Source organism: Mytilus trossulus, chromosome 5 (genome assembly GCF_036588685.1).
Source record: "Mytilus trossulus isolate FHL-02 chromosome 5, PNRI_Mtr1.1.1.hap1, whole genome shotgun sequence".
In the NCBI taxonomy this organism is placed as follows: domain Eukaryota; kingdom Metazoa; phylum Mollusca; class Bivalvia; order Mytilida; family Mytilidae; genus Mytilus; species Mytilus trossulus.
Window position 1 is genome coordinate 35,529,364 of NC_086377.1, and position 19,823 is coordinate 35,549,186.

Here is a 19,823-nt window from a genome sequence, read left to right on the forward strand (position 1 = left end):
GATCAGGATCAACTAGCAGCAGCTCAGTTTGAACAAAATCTTACAAATTTAAATACTTCAGTCTTGTCTAAGCTGTCTGCAACCAATTAAGGGCATTTAATACAGATCTAAATTTTGTAGATTTATTTCCTACATAATTTTGACACAACTTTTCTTTATGATTTGAAATCTAAATATGCGTATAAAAATATACCTTCATGACTAACTTTCTTAAGATATTACTATTTGATTTTGAATGTTTGAGGTTAAAAGGTAAAAAAAATCATACTTCAAATCTTTGCTGAAAAAAATCAAATATTTCAAAGAAAAGAAAAAGTTCACTCAGTATTTGGTACATAAAGAGTTGAGTATTCTTTAAATAGGCTTTTTAGAAAGTTTCAAAGTTAAAAGATACACTTTAGTAACATAAAATTGTTTTGAATTTTGCAATGTGTAATAATTACTCTTGCTGCTGTATTATTTGCCCATATGCAAATATATGAACAAGTTATTATTTCCCAAATTATATGTAAATTTGTATATGTACATCTGAAACCATTTATTGTCTCCTATGTTGTCATTTGACACGACTTCCGTCTGTTATATGTCCGCTTACCTTTTATATTTTGATATCTTTTTATGAAACTTTTATGTACACAGAATGAAATCCACAAGGCTAAATCATTTTTTTTTTAAATTTCAAGAAAAGGGGGTGGGGGTGGCTATTGATTTGTTCTGGTTTATTGCTATTGATTTCTTTTTAATGTATTGAATATTATTGAAACATGAAAGGAGATGTCCTCACTATGTCAGTATATTTTGCTAATCTTAATTGCACTTAAATGTCCCTTCTATCTGTCATGTCATTATAAACTTAAATTTGACAACATTTCATATAAACCATACGTTTTGATTGGTCCATAAAATATTTGCAATAAAGAGGGAGGGGACTTTCAGTTATCCAAAACTAATTAAGGCATTGGAATAAACAAGCAAATGTTAATAATAGGAAAAAGTTATTCATTTAATGATTATTTAGATTTAAATAGTGGTTTTTTCTTTAAAAAAATGTGGTTTTTAAGGAAAAACATACCCAAAGTTTGTATCGTGTACGTTGGTGGTAAAACTAATTTTCCTCAGAAAAGCAGATATATTTTTGTCTTGTTTTTCTATGTAATACTGTTATTTAAAAAAAAATGCTAACTAAATATTTCATACTTTTGGAAAATATGCAAAATTGACTGAATAATTTCCCATTTTTAGCTTTCCATATTTCTTGTTGTGTTTGCATAATTGAGTAGACCTTATCTTATTCTTTTCATGTGCAAACAGTATATTAATATTTCAGATCAATAAAATATGATGATTTCATCACAAAAATACCAGTTTTTTGCTTCTTTGACCATTTCTAAGCAAGTTTTAAGGGCAAAATGTATGGCCATGCGTAACCATGGCAACAACATAGAATTTGTTCAAATTTAATTTATTTTTTTTATATTTAGGTTAAGACCAACATATAAACAAAACTTACTCAAATATGAAAATATGAGTGGCCATCTATATTCCTTATCCTTTGATGCTTACAGAGAATGTCTCTTAAATGTTATCTAACATATGAAAACTCGAAAATCGAAAATTTTTACAATTTTAAGGCTTATTACGACAAGTTAAAGGAACATATGAATGTTAACTGGGAAGAATTACAATCTAATAAAGATACAGAAAATATGGTTAGCACGTTCCTGGACAAATTGTCTGATGCAATAAATTTACCTATACCTATACATATACATAAAACAAATATCAAAGAAGATATTTAAAACACTTCTTAGTGCTTAGGCTAGATTATCAATCAGGAAAAACATAGAGCATCGAAAAAATATATAAATAACAGATATAACTAAAGTAACAAGGGGTACACTAAAGATCGAAACAAAGCAAAGCAACAGTTACTAAAGAAACAAAACATCGGGGGAAGTCTATAGCAGAGTCTGCGAAAACACTTTTTGTGTTATGTTAATTAAGAGCGAAAATCTAAAAGTGGCGTATAAGAACCTCATGTAAAACGAGATGGTAAAAACTTTCTTGCAAGTACAGATAGAGAAAAGGCTGAGGTATTGGTTGAATTTTTCACTAGTGATTTTACTGTAGAAGGCGATTAAGATGATACATTTATCGAAACTATTCTTGAAACTAAAGAAATTAACAAACTACTGAAAAATTTAAGTACAAAATGTACTTCAAAATCACTAGATCCAGACCAGGTACATCCAAAGTATTATTTGAACTAGCCGATATAATACATACCACACTATGCATGATTTTCAACAGCTCATTTAAATAGGTACGGTATCGAAAGATTGGAATGTTGGTCAAATTACAGCTTTTTTTAAGACAGGTGATAAAAACTAGATTAAAACTACAGCCCGTAAGCCTTACTAGATGCAAACTGAAAGAGAAACTTATAAAAAAGAAATTCGTAGACAATATGAACCGTTATAACCTTTTAAGTGATAGACAATTTGGTTTAATTGGAGGAAGATCAACCTCTTTACAATTATAAAAAGTCTTAAATCACTGGACCAGTATTTTGTATATTGGTGTAATAATTGATGCAGTTTATACTAATTTTATGAAGGCGTTTGACAAAGTCCCGCATAGACGACTTATCAACAAACTTGGATCATATGGCATGATCTTACAAACATGTAATTAGACCAAGAACTTTCTAAGGGACCGCCAACAAAAAGTACAGATTAATGAAAAATTTTCAAAATGGTATAATGTGCGACTGACTCGTAAAATATTTCTATACACCAAATATAGTTGACCAATTGCATATAGTATTAGAAAAATAGACCAAAACTCAAAATCTTAACTTTGACCACTGAACCATGAAAATGGGGTCAAGATCAGATGACACTTGTCGGCTAGACATGTACACCTTACAATCATTCCATACACCAAATATAGTAGACTTATTGTATACAGTATACAGTATAAGAAAAACAGACCAAAACACAAAAACTTAACTATAACCACTGAACCCTGAAAATGAGGTCAAGGTCAGATGACACCTGCCAGTTGTACATGTACACCTGACAGTCCTTCCATATACCGAATATACTAGACCTATTGCTTAAAGTATCTAAGATATGGACTTGACCACCAAAACTTAACCTTGTTCACTGATCCATAAAATGAGGTCGAGGTCAAGTGAAAATTACCTGACAGGCATGAGGACCTTGCAAGGTACGCACATACCAAATATAGTTATCCTACTACTTATAGAGAATTTAACATTACAAAAAATCTTAATCTCAAGTAGTCACTGAACCATAAAAATTAGGTCAAGGACTTGGAAATGTGACTGACATAAACTTTGTAACATGAGGCATCCATATTCAAAGTATGAAGCATTCAGGTCTTCCATCTTTTAAAATAGAAAGCTTTTAAGAAGTTTTCTAACGCCGCCGTAGCCGCCGCCGCCGCCGCCGGATCACTATCCCTATGTCGAGCTTGCAGACTCGACAAAAATGACATAAATAGTATGTTCAAATGGAGTAAAAATGGCTATTACGTTTCCATCCGGACACATATAAAGTACTTACAATTTCTACAAAATTCAATTGTGGGCAAGCGGGACGTTTGGCATGCAACCAAACCAGGTTCAACTCACCATTTTTTTTATATTAAAATGTCCTGTACCAAGTCAAGAAAATGGTCATTGTTATATTATAGTTCGTTTCAGTGTGTGTTACATTTTAATGTTGTTTTTCTGTTGTGTCGTAGTTCTTCTCTTATATTTGATGTGTTTCCCTAAGTTTTAGTTTGTAACCCGGATTTGTTTTTTTTCTCAATCGATTTATGAATTTAGAACAGCGGCATACTACTGAACAATTAACTTCCAGTTAGGTGTTATGAATCATAATATGATCAAATATATGAGAACAAAACACATATCATGCCAACAAACTGGTTTTTATAATTAATATGTTTATTTCCGATGTAAATACCCTATTAGTGATTCATTATTAATTCCAAAATATTCCATTGTTAATTACTTAACAACAATATCGTGACTTTCTCCCTTCCTAATAAGTCTACAGGTGTCATTAGCTTATGAGGTGCATAACGACTTTGTTGTGCTTTGTATAGAATAGCATCATAACAGATTGATTGAGAAATACCTAAACGTAAAAGAGAGGAAACAAAGATAACTCATTTGATTGACTGATTCGATCAACAAAATTAATAATCATTATTATACAGTTATCAAAGGTACCAGAATTATAATTTAATACGCCAGACGCGCGTTTCGTCTAAATAGACTCATCAGTGATGCTCAGATCCAAATAGTTATAAAGCCAAACAAGTGCAAAGTTGGAGAGCATTGAGGACTCAAAATTCCAAAAAGTTGTGCCAAATACGGCTAAGGTAATCAATTCCTGGGATAAGAAAATCGTTAGTTTTTCGAAAAATTCAAAGTTTCGTAACAGGAAATTTATAAAAATGACCATATTATGGATGTTCATGTCAACACCGAAGTGCTGACTACTGGGCTGGTGATACCCTCGGGGACAAAACGGCCACCAGCAGTGACATCGAATCAGTAGTGTTAATAGATATCAAAGGTACCAGGATTATAATTTAATACGCCGGACGCGCGTTTTGTCTACATAAGACTTATCAGTGACGCTCAGATCAATATAGTTATAAAGCCAAATTAGTACACAGTTGAAGAGCATGTGCACAGGCAGAATCAAAATTTACTTACATTTTAGCCTATAACATCAAATCAAATGAACATAAAAAAAAATCCATTTTTCTATTCATATTTATGTGTATAATACTATCGTGTTATGTGAAGGTCGGTAAATTTCGGAGTCGTCTCGACAGTTAATTAGATGGCTTTTAGACTTACATACACACAAAATGTTCTCATAAAATGTTTTTTGGAGACTGAATCCACTCAGAATATTCACTTAAATAGCAAGAAAGTTTAACATATGAGAGTACTCACAAGGTCAAAGGTGCATGTACAGCTTCAAATATTAGGTGTAGTACCACCATTGATTTTCCCCTATTAGTCTTTGTTAAATTTGCAATTTAAAAAAAAAGTGCAGACTTTCTTTTGTTTCAAATAAAGAAATACTTGGCCTGAGTAAAGTTTTATTCTGTCCAGTACTATAGAAAAAATATCTTATAACATTTCATTGCATATAAGAAATGACCATCACTGGAAATTAACCAATCAAATTTCTCTCCTTATTCAGCCTGTGTACAAGTTTTAGTAATCATGTAACCTCAAGTTTACAAAATATTCTATAGAAACCCCAAATAAGAAAATAATGGTGCTTTGATATACCCAAGACATATGTTTATGAAACAGAAATGTTTTACAGCAATGAAATGTAGGATTAATTACCTACAACTGTCAAATTCAAGGGAATATTTTTGACGTAGCATGATTTGGTGGTGTAACACCTACAATAAGAGAACCATATTATCATATTTGTTTGGCAAAATATGTGTCAGTGGTTACAATAAACATTACAATGTTTGCCAAAAAAAAATATTGTGCTTAAAATCTTTTCTTATTATAGGTACCCATAAATAGACCATTTGATATTGTTAAACCCAGGACCTCCTCTTGTATGATAAAACATTCTCCTTGAATGAATTTAGTCTTGTGTAGTTTTGTTTAGGTATTTGCTGAACAAAAAATGTAGAGTACCTAATATATCAACTTTAACCTAACGCACGCCCATTCACTTATGTGTGAAAAGTACATTGTTATATGAACACTTCAAGATACATCCATATATGACGTTCCATGAATATATGTGATATATAGTACCCCCAATGTAGAGTGAAACTGAAAGTGCATAATTTATGTTGTAAATTGGGTCAAGTTCTAAGATAATTGTAAAGCCTTTGTATAATATTCTAACACAATGGTAAATATTGGTACCTTTCTACGATGAGACAACTTATGTTGCAATTTTAAACTGAAATGTCTTAAATTTTATAAAAGAGGGGCGAAAGATACCAGAGGGACAGTCAGACTAATAAATTGAAACGCCATGGCTAAAAAGAAAATAGACCAATAGACTAGTAAGATGCACATTGTACTAGCTTAAACTGATTAAACTTTAAGCTTTGGGTTAATTAAGTCTTGATAAGGATATGTATTTAATAATAATACCTTGTTATCCATTAGAGATATGATTGACTAATAGAATTTTTAAACAATCACTGCCACAAAATATAGGTATTATACAAGATGGACAATTAAGTGCGTATTCCGTATTTCGTATTTCTAAACTGTGAACGCATGTTACCTTGTCGTAGAAAAATATGGAAACTTTCCGGAAACAATACTCAAAAGTCATTTAATGCTAGATGATATATATGGTATTTTTTTTAATTTTTATATATAGGTAAACAAATAAGTCTCACTAATATTTACTTGTTTATTACTTCATTGCTGATAATTTTATAACTTAGCTGTTAGATTATAAAACTAATGTGGATTTAATATAATGATGTGCTTACCAGAAAACAACCCTGGATTTCTGGTATTAACAAACTGGGACTCTTCATTGGTATGCTGGACTAGTGAGATATATTGTTAACAGCAGAAAGTGCAATTTGTTGTTGAATAAAAATTAAAAAAGAAAAATAATAGTTTCCCCGATACACTTGCCTAACATATGACATGACTAGCTTCGTAATTAAAAAACAAGTGTACACATATAAAGATTTACGATAATGATGTATGACAAGTATTAAATCAATTGAAAATTCAAAACTGAACATACGTAACAAAAAGTTATTTCTTCCGGAAGAATTATTTTCTATCATTGGAGATTTGTTTTAAAACGATGACATAGCCAAAATAAAGCTGCCGTTAAGAATGTTGACAACGGTCTGTCACTTACGCATGGCGCACTCGTGCGTGAAAATCATTTTTGAATCTACAACAGTTTTGCATTAAATTGTTAGTTTTGACATTTGTTTCATTAACATTACACATCACCATAGTATTATCTATATATTATTTATAGTAGTGAACATTTAAAACTAGTGTTTAACTATACCTTCTTTATAAACTAAATGAAAACAAACAATATTTTCCGACTAGAGATAATGGAAGGGTGACTTTTCTATTGCATGATGTAAAACTTTGCAAGTCTCTCGAGTTTCTTTCGTTTCATGATAAGAAAACGCAGTAAACACAAATGACGTTTAAAAGATGTCATTGATACCCTATGCGACACTGAAGTCATATGATGAGGAAATACTTAACAACGAACAACATCTGTGTTATTTCATTTATATAGGATGTATGTTGCAGTAAGTAGTATAATGTATTTATTGATTGAGAGAGTTTAAAACGCTGTAATTGACCTTTTTTAAAATATGCATTCCTGAACTGTAAAAAAGTTACTTAACAGTATAATAACGAAATACGGAAATCATCTGAGAAACACTTAAACAATATGACTATTATACTTGAGATAAGATTAAGACAAAATGTCAGTTTCAGTTTAAAATGTGTCTGATAATCATCTTTTACTCATTAAAACTTTAAATATCTTTATTCTTTGAACGTTTGTCAGGTTTTAAAAAAATACAAGGGAGGGCTACTTTTCCTCGTCCTTGAGCATTCATGGTTAAGGTAAACCTAGAAAAGCGCTACGAACGAAATTATTTAACACGTTTGGGTCATTTGTTTATAAATAATCATATCTGTAATTATTATCGAGGAATAAAATTACTTTGTTTTTTAAGATTTTTTTTAGACTCGGTGGATTTCTCAATATCAGTCAACTGAAAAAATATATGTCATCAAGAAAGTAATATTTTTTTCAAATTATAAATCTGATTGTATCGTCAACGCTTATATTTTATCTTAGTCTAAATATATCTTATCGACGTATTAAACATCGTTTAAATTATACGCTTGCTGATCTGTTTTATCTATAAATATTGGTAGACATCAAGTATTATGCAAACTGGGTCAGATACCAATAAATAAATATTATGTAATTTTTTGGAGTGTGATAAAAAAAATATAGCCCGTTTTATGAATACACCCGTATTATTACAGCCTTTTGTCATCACAGGCTGTTTCCTAGTATCGATAAACCTGAAAAATATAAACGACATTTTCTTAATATATGAATAGAGGTATAGACTTTATTAACGTATCTAGTATATTCAATGACTCTTCCGTCTATAGCCAAATACCTTCATGTTTTGATAATATTGAACCACCCATTATTTTGGATTCTATAAAAAAAACAAAACAACAGAAGTTTGATTTTTATTTATACATCAGTTACATCAGACGTCACTATAAAATATAATTTTTCTCTGGTGACTGTGAAACTTCTAGTTTTAGATATCCTCACCAAGGTCATGTCATTACAGGAGACCTCAACATCGTCGATGACCGTGCGGTCAAAACTTTTCTATTGAAGGACCGAAATATCGTCCTCCATCTATATTAGATTGACAATAGTGTCGTCAGGTCATTAAGAACGCTCTGTCTGCCTACTGTAAAAATTAGTGCAAACGTGAAATATCTGATAAAAAATTACTAGACAGTCTTATTTTAATAAAATTATGAATACTGTTAATATTCGAATATCTCATTTTGAAAACAATTCTGAAATTAATAAACGGGTCCATGATATTCCCATTTCTAGAATTGAAAATAAACTCCAAGTACTCGCAAAGCGGTTTGTGTTATTACCGACAGACAAGTCAGCCAATAATGAAGTGGTGGTGTATCGCATATACTACACGGAAGTTTTTGAAAAACGAAATTATCAATTCTTCTACATTCAGGTCAGTACGCTCCACAGAGAGTCAAATTGTTAACAAGCATATCGCTGCCAATGCCTAGCTTAAAGCCCTTTCCGAACATTTGAAAGTCCCTACTATGTACTGGTTACCGAAATTACACACAAAACAAATTTAAATTCCGTTTCTTCTCCGCATCTAGTTAGTGTTCTACTACTAGTCTATCAGTACTTCCCTTGCTACTATCAAATAACTTGTTATTAACTTTTGTAATAAAGCTTTTGAAAATAATGGTATTAATTATTTGTGGAGTGGTTAAAAATTCTTTAGAGGTTTTATATAAAATACATGCGTTTGAATAAATATCCTTTTAATTCTGTTGACAATTATGATTTTTCTACTCTTTACACTACACGTTCACACAATCTTATCAAGAAAAAGTTTTCATATTTAATAACATGGTCTTTTGAAAAATTTAATTGCAAATTTATTAAATGTAACTCGTTTATAGCTTTTTTTCTGTAACGAAAAAGAAAAGTATGCTAAATACACCTACTGAAAATGTGAAGATATGATTGAAGCTTTAATTTATTTCCTAGATAACATATATGTACGTTTCGGCGATAAAGTGTATCGACGTGTAGTAGGTATTCCTATGGGCATTTATTGTGCTCTTTTAATAGCAGATTTATTTCTGTATTGCTATGAATCTCAATTTATGACCAATATCAGTCAAGACACGTCATTGTTACATTTGGTTTATACATTCAACAATACCTACCGTTATCTGGATGATGTGCTTTCGTTAAATAATCTCTAAATATACTACCGAAATTTACCCCAAAAAAACTTGCTTTAACTAAATTTAACATGAACAGCAGTAGTTGTTCTTTTCCAGAATTAGACATTTCAATTTACAAAAGGAAACTATATACTATAATTTACGACAAAAAGAGACGATTTTTCATTCCCTATTGTTGATTTTCCTTTTTTAGACGGCGATGTTCCTTTGGCTCCATCGTACTGTGTTTATATATCTCAACTCGTTCGGTATGCCCGTGTGTGTAGTGATGTCGGAGATTTTAACAAACGTAATCAATGCATCACTGGTAAATTATTATGTCAGGGATTTCGTTACCATAAATTACTAAAACTTTTACTAAATTCTTTCAGATACAAAGATTTGAAAAGTAAATTTGGCTGTACCTGTAGAAAACTTCTTTAAAATGGTATTTCACATCATAAATTTTACGGTAATAATGTACTAAAAGCTTTATGATCCGTGTTAAGTCATACAACCTTTAAACAAACTTATTAGTAAGGGTTATCTAGATCTTTGAATATTACAATTGAGTACACGCAATATTAAAGCTGTGTTGATCTTCTTTTAAAATTAAAGTTATCGCGTGATATGTTCGTTATAATATGGTTAATTCCTTTGTATTTCAATGTTAACATTATTTTCTAAATATAACCATGATAACATACACTAGTTTAGGGAATTTTGTTATTTACGTCATGACCTTTGAAATTAACTGCAATTAAGTCCTTATAGATAATAAAGACTGTCTGTTTTTGCTGGATTTTGAAATCATGGAAATACAAATGATTAATGAGTAGGTAAGAATAGTCTTTTCAATGATTATAGACATTAAACGTTACAAAAAGTTACTTAAAAAATAGATAAAAAAGGTAAGCACTTTGAAACAAAATATGAATTCACCTTTAAAATTATCTAGTGTAATGGCCAAAATTTGTTACAAATACTTGTTTTGAATGCATCTTTCTTTGGTTTTCATTTTGACGAACGGCAAACATATACATTGTCTTTAGAATGCTTCTATCTAAAACACATGTTATGGACTCCTGTTAAAAACCGTCAATGTTTTGTTTTTGATTTGGGGTGGGGGGGGGGGGGGAAAGATTTTTTTGCAGAAAGTTGCATAGATAAATAAACTCTTTCTTAACCTGTATCTTTTCTTTACTCTTCAAAAATGCAAATTATAAACCATTCTAAAAGTCATAAATTTATTTAAAGTCCATGTCAATCCTTTTATGTTTCATTCAAAACAATGTTTTCTTTTGAAATTAGGCTTACGATTGAACTCAAATCAAATTAAAAAAAAATGCCTAAATATCGAACATATTGATATACAACAAGAACATGTAAACGCATGAGGAACATAAAAGTTATCAAATGGACCAAGCTTATAATTTAATATGCCAGATGCCCATTTCGTCTACATAAGACACATAAGTGACGCTCATATCAAAATAGTTAAAAAGTCAAACCAGTAAAAAGTTGAAAAGCATAGAGGACCCCAAATTCCCAAAATGTGTGACAAATACGGACACGATAAACTATGTCTGCGATAAGAAAACCCTTAGTATTTCGAAAAATGCATCTTTTTTGCAAACAGTAAATTAAAAACAAGTGACCATATAATTGATATTAATGTCAACACCGAAGTGCTGACTACTGGGGATGGTGATACCCTCGAGGACTGTTATTCTGCTTAATAAAATAACATAACATTCCACGTCATGTCAAACCAAAAATATAACCGGTTTCGCATTCAATAAAGAAAAAACGATCACACACATAAACAATAACAAATAGTACCAACAAAATATTCAGTATGCAGAAAACTGTTACATTTATAGGGATTGGGGTTAGTAAATGTTCCGTCTTTAATTAATTATAAGGCAAATGTCTTAAAATATTATTTGAAAGGAAGGGTATTCTGAAGTTATATGGATACAATAAGTGATTATTATTTACGTTCGTATCGTGACGAATATGAATTACAACTATACCATTCATAAAGATCTCAAATCTGAAATTCCTCACTATATTAAACTTTTTAAATGCAACTGAATAGTTAAAGTTCTTCTTTAAAAAATTCCGAACGAAATTATGTGACACTAATTTTTATTGGTGGCGTTTGTGTTGCTTAGTCTTTAGTTTTCTATGTTGTGTCATGTGTAATATTTTTGTCTGTTTGTCTTTTTCGTTTTTAGCCATGGCGTTATCAGTTTATTTTCGATCGATGATCGAGTTTGACTGTTCCTCTGGTATCTTTCGCATCTCTCTTATCGATAGACACGCACGGGCCTACTCATTAACAATGATTAAATTCACATATCGTTGGTCGATCTTAGTTTTAAAACATATATACTAGTAAACAAACTGCAATTGATCATAATGTAAATTAATTGCAGAAAAATGTTTATTTATCGAATGAAATATAATCATTCAATTCAGGAAATCTTATCAAGTTGAATTTTTTGGACATAACAATGTTTTTAAGACAAGGATCAAATTTATTTTGCAGGAATGATAACCACAGTCGACACAAAATTACAGCCAAAAAATTTGATGTTTTTAAAGATTTCATACGGGTTTTTTGAAGCTTTTGGTCAACACATTGTTTTAGAAAATAAATAAAATCGTGAATGAACAATATCGTGTTTTCGCCTTAAAAGTACAGGCTTTGGCAAACACAATACTCTTTAGATATGAGATCAATTTGTTTTTTGTTTTTTTTAACACACTAGTAAGCAAACTTGGATAACGTGCTGGACATTCGCTACCACAATCATATCAGAGTATGTTGTTTTTTGCCGTGTACAGGCAACCCCAGTTTTTGGTGGGGTTCGTGTTACTTATTCTTTAGTTTTATATGTTGTGTCATGTGTACTATTGTTTGTCTGTTTGTCTTTCTCATTTTTAGCCATGGCGTTGTCAGTTTATTTTCGATTTATGAGTTTGACTGTCTCTCTGGTATCTTTCGTCCCTCTTTTCTACTCATGACACCAAATATAGTTGTTCCAAGGGTTCTATAACGTGCAGTGATCGTCGTATTTGAGACAATTCGGCAAATTTGAAAGTAGAAATGATAAATATTGTATTTATGTCCATGATAATGTTTTGGCTTAAAATGATGCATTTAACATGTTAAATGACGTTTTTCTACAATATGTTTTCGACACAATACTGTTTATGCAAGGATAGATGCTTACTATATATATATGAGAGCCCAGGTGGTCGTGTGGTCTAGCGGGACGGCTGCAGTGCAGGCGATTCGGTGTCACGATATCACAGTAGCATGGGTTCGAATCCCGGCGAGGGAAGAACCAAAAATTTGCGAAAGCAAATTTACAGATCTAACATTGTTGGGTTGATGTTTATACGAGTTGTATATACATTATGTACACAGCCATGTATCACCATCATTGATGGCGATCCGATGGATACATCTGTTGTAGGGTTGTCACTGACTCAGACGTACTTATGAATATAATTATTTTCTGTGACTGTATCTTACATTAATTTGTAGGATCCTTTACTATAGATAATTTAGCTGATCTGTAACAATAACATCTTCATGCCTTATATATCATGTACTGTAGTACGCCGCTAGATTAAAACTGACGTGGAAAGGTAACATATGGCCACCGAAAGCTCTTTTTTCGAGAGCCCAGGTGGTCGTGTGGTCTAGCGGGACGGCTGCAGTGCAGGCGATTCGGTGTCACGATATCACAGTAGCATGGGTTCGAATCCCGGCGAGGGAAGAACCAAAAATTTGCGAAAGCAAATTTACAGATCTTACATTGTTGGGTTGATGTTTAGACGAGTTATATATATATATATATATATATATATTGTTATTCTTCAATAGTCAACTCATTTTAAATTTTCTTTAAAATAGCAAGATATAACTTCCACCAAATGAATTCAAACCAATACATCCTGATTCAGGACTTAAAATCAGAACAACCGAGTACAAGTACTGCAAACTGACATGTTCAGACTTGTACTGGTTTTAGCGATGATATATAACACAGGTGTTTCTTCCAAAATTCAAGACGTTATATGACGATAATCCTTTTGACAACTATCTTCAAACAAATATTGCATTTGTGTCTATCAGATAATAAAAACATATATTAAGCTGAATATAAATACTAAAAAAATAAAGATGAAGTGGACCAATCGGAATAAATTTAACTGAAAAAAAACTATAGGTAGGTGTTAATATAAGAAAGTTTTGTCATACTTTGATGCTTTTTCGTGTCAAATTTACCAAGCTGCCAATTCTGTAAATTTGTAATGTTTCTCTGTTTTAAGAACAAAATGCATATTATTATATTTATAACTTTTTTGTTATAAATGATTGAGAAAATACATATATAAGAAATTTGAAAAGAAATAAGTGATATGGGATGTACACCTTCCTGGTAAAATCATTTCTTATATCACTTGTATCAAACGTTTTAGAAATATTTCCAGAACGATATTTCAACGAGACTGAAACGTCAGAAGAATACATCCTTAACTTTGATCAACCAACGGAAGAAATAAAAAAAAACGGTCATGTTCATGCTTTTTTTACTATTCAAACATTTAAAAATATATAGCAGGTGTTTAAAGTTATATAGACAAAAAAGGCTGAGTAAAGGTTAATTGACAAATTTTTTTTGGACAAAATTGCTTAAACATACATAACAGACATACATCTGAATCGACTAAAATATATTTGAATTGTTTTTGACTGGGTGTAAAACGAAAATTAGCAATATCGAATATTTATGTGTAATTGTGATTTTGGAACGAGAACATTTTTATAAGTACAGAGATTAATGCAAAAAGGTCTTTATGATGCCTTATTGTGAAATAGTTTTTGTGGAAATTATCTTTTTAGTCCAAGGCAGTAGTTGATGCAAACGATTATTGGAATAATAACCACCTCTTCTACCTGACCTATATCGGAACACCAATCCATTATCAATACACAATAAGTAATGATCTGTATAGTGTTATTTTAAATGACAGCTACACTTGATATTTTTGTCTAATAAGTTAAAACAAAGCAGTTACCTTATCAATGACACAACGTTTTGTTTAAGACATAAACAGTTAAAGCAATTGATTTGATTTTAAATAACAAAAAATATCTAAATCTAAAATACAATCGCCTTTCACTGTTTATGATTACAAATCTCTTGATATTTAAATTGGTGGACGATAGCTATGATAGCAATCTATTTCTTCAATCAACATGATGAAAAATACCTATTCTACAAACAAATTTGTTATACTTGGTTCTGTTCTGTTTAAAACGACACTAGACAAAACTGCCGGAATACGGCTAGAGTTACTAAAACCCAGTCCAGATACATTTGGAAGGGTAATTGTTACATTACCCAATTCAAAAGTGGAGTAAAACAAATCTCATTATGGAAAGGCAGATAATTGATTTCCAAGTAAGCCGTTAATCCTCAATAACATTGAATCAAATAAAAAATAAAAAAGCAATGCTGCGAAACAACTTTAACCTTCGGATGATCTATTAAACAAATTATCACTCTTTTCATCGCGAATAATAAAAAAAATACTCAGAACCATTCTGAAATAAAGATATTAAGTTTAATTGGGAAACAATAGATCAAATTTAAAGGAGAATGCATAGGTTTCAAAACAAAATTCAACGTAAAGTAAAATTATATGCATAAATGATATCATTGATGAACAGGGTCATAGTTCTTAAACTATCAGTTTGTCAAAACTGAAAAAGTGAAAAAGTCAAATGCATAGATTTGTTGAAAATGCAATTTCAACCAAGAAATTAGAAATCAACACGCAGTACTAATGATTCTACTAAAATTGATGTTAATATTTATAATGAGTTGAGAACTAATTTATTGTATAAAAACAACCACAACAAATAACACTTATAGAAATTTGCATTAAGATAAATTGTTTTAAAGTTGAGTTCACAACAATGTTAATGCTGAATTCAAAATAAATTTAACTGGTATGCTTGCATGATATATTATAGTTTAACAACGATATACACAAAACTTTAAGACTTGACAACAGCTGTAGCGTTGTAAGACGTTTGTACTCCTATCCTGCAAATACGTTTCGCAATTTTTGTTTTATATAATACCATGTTATGTTTCGCATTGTCGTTGTCTAAATAATGCTATAAAACGAGATTTAATATATCATTGTTCTACATAAGAAAATGCCTGTACTAATCAAGGAACACGGAACACGACAATTGTAATCCATTCGATTGATCTGTTTTAATTTTGCCATTTCATAACGCACTTTCCATATAGATTTCTCATCGGAGTTTTGTAATTTTGTTATTTTACTTGACAAACCACACAAGTAAAGAAGTCTGACCTGTTATTTACCGGATTGTTTCCTAGTAGGATCCGATGGAATTGCCGAGGTATAAAAAAATCTTCTTGAGTTAACACTTTTAGTTAAGTCTTTACCTGTATTTTGTCTTAAAGAAACTAACTTCAAAGAAAGTAGCAACATCTATTATTATCAGACATATACTATGCGTTATACTTTTTCTACGGACGATGCACGTGCTGCTCTCAGAAACATCAGTTCTTGTCAGCATTATAAATTCCTTTCATTTAGAAATGAGCACCCTTTTACGTGATATTTATCAACAGATTATTTAGAGTCGTAATCCTCATGTAGGTATTTCGAACAAGCTATTTATAATCGTCTAATTGAACATAAATATATAATTTCTATTCAATTCATCACATATTTCGATAAATACTTGTAATATAGATTGGTATATATTTAAGTACAAAACAAGTTTGTGATACGCGTCTTGGTTAGACGTCTATGTTGCTTTAATCATATTTCATTTTATAAGACATTGCCTAGAGCTACAGTTTTGATCAGCGACCATGTATACAATTTTCAATGGCAAAAAGCAAATTAATAAACAATTGATAATGCAGTAACAAAAAGAAAAATCACAAAAAAACTGAACTCCGAGAAAAATTCAAAACGGAAAGTCCCTAATCAAATGGCAAAATCAAATGATAAAACACATTAAACGAATGGACAACTGTCATATTCCTGACTTGATACAGGCATTTTATAATGTAGAAAATGGTGGATTGAAACTGGTTTATAGCGCTAAACCTCTCACTTGTATGGCAGTCGCATGACATTTCGTTTTTTTACAACGATGCGTGAACAGAATAGACAAAATCAGTAAAATAGTCAATATATGGTAACAGTAGTCATCACTGCGTTACAATCTCTAAACAAACAAACATTTACAAAAAAGCACAAAAAGTATTTATCAAATTAAAAAAACACATTCATTGTTTCGCGTGTTTGGCGTCAGAAAATTTTAACGTCACATAGGAAGAAATTGTGTTCAATGTATATTAACTCTACTTTCCGCTAATAGATGACGTTCTTTCACTAACCATTTCAAAATTTGGTGACTATGTGGATCGCATCTATCCCATCGAATTGAAGATAAAGGATACTACAGATACAGTTAAGTCGGCTTCATATCTTGACTTACATCTAGAAATTGACAATGAGGGTCAGTTGAAGACAAAACTTTACGACAAAAGAGATGATTTCAGCTTTCCAATTGTGAACTTTCCATTTCTAAGTAGCAACATTCCAGCAGCACCTGCATACGGGGTATATATCTCCCAATTGATACGATATTCCCGTGCTTGCATTTCCTATCATGATTTTCTTGATAGAGGGTTACTGCTCACAAGGAAGCTATTAAACCAAGAGTTCCAAATGGTGGAGTTGAAATCATCCCTTCGTAAATTTTACGGACGCCATCACGAGTTGGTTGACCGTTATGGAATAACCGTTTCACAAATGATATCGGATATGTTCCTTACGTCGTAACTACAATCCCCTTCCCTTTCATGAATTTGACCTACCGAATTAGACTATTTACCGGATTTGTAATCACATAAGCAACACGACGGGTGCCGCATGTGGAGCAGGTTCTGCTTACCCTTCCGGAGCACCTGAGATCACCCCTAGTTTTTGGTGGGGTTCGTGTTGTTTATTCTTTAGTTTTCTATGTTGTGTCATGTGTACTATTGTTTTTCTGTTTGTCTTTTTCATTTTTAGCCATGGCGTTGTCAGTTTGTTTTAGATTTACGAGTTTGACTGTCCCTTTGGTGTCTTTTGTCCCTATTTTAAAACAATTATAATTTCACATTGGGAATGGTGGTGTGCAGGGTTGAAAATCAAAATCAATGTTAGAATTAATTTCAGAAGCAGACTGAGATTTAAAATTATCCAGAAGTTCTTTAGAATTATTACGAATACATATATGGTTAATACCACTACGAGAGTAAAAACAATTGTCGGTTGTTGTTCAAAGTATCATCAAATTTATAATAGAACAACATAAATAATAACATAATGATATATAATAAAACAAAAACATAAAAACTATGTACACACTCCGTTTTACCATTATAGTGAATAATTCGAACACAAGTATAACCAGTAAACCTTTCAAATGATAATGCTAATCCTATTTTGTCAGGGTACTACTAAGATACGCAACTTATCTATATCATTGACTGGATAACCTACATTAAACGTTGAAACAACATGTTTATCTCCAAAAAACTTTAACATTTAAAATTCAAACTTATTTCAATGTTGAAAAAACAGACGTTTTGCAACTTTGTTTCGTCTTGAACTTATTTCAAACAACCTGATAGCAACATTATGACTACAAATCAATCATATATAACCTGTTTAATATCGTTGAGTGACGGATGAGTATATTACAGCATAATTAAAGAGATTAAAAACCAATTGTTCAGAGAACAATTGAAGGTCTTTCCATCAAAACAATGTATTTTGATATGAAAAGTTTTGAAACTAAGTTTAAAATGTCATTTCAATCGTCAAATGATAGCTCCTAGTAAGCTGATTCAAAAAATATATTGTTTCCATACATTTTTTTTAAATAAGGGAGATAATGTGTTACTTCCGGTTTGAAAAATGTTACTTCCGATTATATTTGAATATTTACTTGACACTGATTCCAAAAATATCTGGTTCTATATACTTTTATATTAATAGGATACAAAAAAATAGCTATTTCCGGTTTACAAAAGGTCACTTCCTGTTGTTTTTAACAAGGTTAAATGGTTTGATACCTTTTTCTAAAAGTTGTATATCTTTATCATGTATACATATAGAATAAAAGCAAAGGTCAAAATCTAGAACGTCAAATTAAGCTATGACCTTGAGATCAATTTCAAGGTCATAAACCAAGGACCTCAAATCAAAAGACCATAGGTCTTTATTATATTTAGTTAATGAGTTATATCACCAAACGCGTATTTTTAAATACAAGAGGGGAGAAAACTCCCTTTTACATTCAACGTACGCTTGCAATCAAAATTTACATCATACGACATGTCGCAACTAACAATTTAGTAAAAATAATTTGTTGATATCTTATACAGTCTTTGGATATAAGTGAAAATAAGCCAAATTCAAATATTAGAATATGACCTTGACCTTTGACCTTGACCTAATTTTCATTTTTTGGGACCAAGGACCTCAAATCAAAAGATCCTAGGTCCCTATCACTTATGATTTATAAGATAGAAATTCATATCACTTATATCAGATGCATAAGGGGAAATAACTCTCATATGGAACGGTCATATCGCTTCAGTCAAAATAGGACAAATCATGCGAAGGATATAACGAGCAATTTTGTAAAATAAATTTGTCATAATCTTTTATGGTTGCGAAGGAGATGCGCTAACAAGGAAAACAGTGTTTGGGGAGATAACTCCTACAAAGAAAAGTATTCGTTTACGCAGGGTAAATTTCAAAAGCGCATAAACTGTTCGATATCATATACCAAATATCTAAGCGACATATTGCGAAACAAATGTTTATCGCAAGAACAAAATTAGGCGGAAGAAAAAAAAAAAAAAAAAAATAATCAGAAGAAAAACAATAGGTCTTTCCACAGAAAAGTGGAAAGACCTAATAAGCAAAATACAAATATATCGTTTTAACATCAACTCAAAATAAATTAAAAAACTAACCAGATGTTTATGTTGTCATTCAAATTTCAGATGATAACGAAGACACTAATTTAAAACATTAAAACAATGCCATATAATGCTTCGTCTGCTAGGAGTAAAGGAGGAACATGGACCAACATGATAACTTTCATCCC